Source organism: Austrofundulus limnaeus, unplaced genomic scaffold (assembly GCF_001266775.1).
Source record: "Austrofundulus limnaeus strain Quisiro unplaced genomic scaffold, Austrofundulus_limnaeus-1.0 Scaffold1133, whole genome shotgun sequence".
In the NCBI taxonomy this organism is placed as follows: domain Eukaryota; kingdom Metazoa; phylum Chordata; class Actinopteri; order Cyprinodontiformes; family Rivulidae; genus Austrofundulus; species Austrofundulus limnaeus.
In genome coordinates, this window is record NW_013953535.1 from 52,798 (window position 1) to 54,286 (window position 1,489).

At 35.7% G+C, this 1,489-nt stretch overlaps 2 protein-coding genes across 2 annotated transcripts in view; one reads left to right on the top strand and one right to left on the bottom strand.

Annotated features, from left to right (window-relative positions):
- tdrd15 (tudor domain containing 15) overlaps window positions 1–673 on the bottom strand; it is a 12,821-nt gene extending 12,148 nt beyond the window's left edge. The window contains exon 1 of the mRNA XM_014030873.1: window positions 611–673. The gene's annotated coding sequence lies outside the window, so the exon portion shown is untranslated. The remainder of the gene's footprint in view (window positions 1–610) is intronic.
- rfx6 (regulatory factor X, 6) overlaps window positions 652–1,489 on the top strand; it is a 31,200-nt gene continuing 30,362 nt past the window's right edge. The window contains exon 1 of the mRNA XM_014030874.1: window positions 652–735. The gene's annotated coding sequence lies outside the window, so the exon portion shown is untranslated. The remainder of the gene's footprint in view (window positions 736–1,489) is intronic.

Genomic DNA, 1,489 nt, shown 5'->3' on the forward strand with positions numbered 1-1,489 from the left:
ACTCATTACTGAGTCCTTTTTTTCACACTTTGATTTCTGTTTTGGGGGTTTTTCAGGATTTTTTGAGCTATGGTCTTAAAACCTTTGATCAGCTGAAAAAAAAATCATGTTTGAGTGTAAATGCAGTTTTCAGAAAATTCCTGCTCAAAAGTTCTTGTCTCTTGCACTGATTTCTTCTTTTAACATTGTGAAGCTCTACTTAGAACCTTCTTAAGATCCAACAGTGCAAAATGCAAATTCTTGCTCTTTTTTTTTGACTGGTCTTAAGATTTTGATCAGGAGTGTACGTTTCAAATCACGTCCTTCATATTTCCTGTTCGCAAACTAGTCTCCAACAGTCGCGAACCAATAAAACTCTCACAAACGTCATCGCTAAGAGGCTGCTGTTTTGAGCTACTTACAAATGTAAATATGTATCTGATTAATTTCTTAATCAAATTTCGCCATCTTGGCCAGTTGTTTCTAAATAAAACTTTAAAAGCCTAAACCTCTCAAACTTAGTTCACGGAGTCGCGGTGGAAATGGCGGCACGAGCACAMAGACGGCTACAAGCTAACGCAGCTGAAGCTAACTCTGTTGAAATGGTTTCCGGCGCTAACTTTGTACTCACGWCGTTAAAGTGGACCAGTGACCGTCTGCTGACACGTCTCTGGCTTCAGCTCTCCAGGCTCGGTCTCCACCGGGTTCACCGCCTGTTTCCTGCCTGTTTGACCGACTGAAGACCACCCTCACCCGGTAGGACCTGGTGGTCCTCTGGCCGCCTGTCTGATCTCATTTCCTGTCGTAAACTTCACATAAAGTCACGACGCGCTCATTTCTGTAAAACACCGCTAAATCCGGCTGTGACTAATAAAAATAACTATTTATTTCATAAATTGTGCATAAGTTAGCCCAGGCAATAAATATAAAAATCAGGCTCCTGATACCAGCTCTGCTAGCTTATTTTACATTTGGATGCTTTCTTCTTACATTTATATCTTCTTAATGTTTATAATTAATTTAGCTTTTCAAGTTTAATGAGTCAGAAATTGATAATTTTTAATAAGAGATTCTGATTTGTAACYATTAATGAGGCTAAGCTAACAACAAAACAAATATTTTTGAAAGAAAACTGAAAAAACTTTAGCAAAAAGTACTTGAAGTTCATTTTAATAAGTATAAAGTACAAGTTTTAGTATATCAAGTATACCAGGCACCATGTACTTGTAGTGCACTAGAAAGTATATTGATTTAAAACTTTTGTACTAAATTGGGACGTTTTTAAAGTTGATGAAAAGTTAACAAGTTTAAAAACTCACAAAAAAGAAGTATAATTTAAGTACATGTCATTAAGTATACTGAAATATATAAAAGTGTATTTCCCTAAGTGTACTTTTATTTACCAAGTAAACTGATATAAGTGTACTAGCAGTTTACTAACAAATATAAACCTCGGATTAAATTGGCCCACAAAAAGTTTATGAAAGTATACTCAGAAGTATACTGAAAG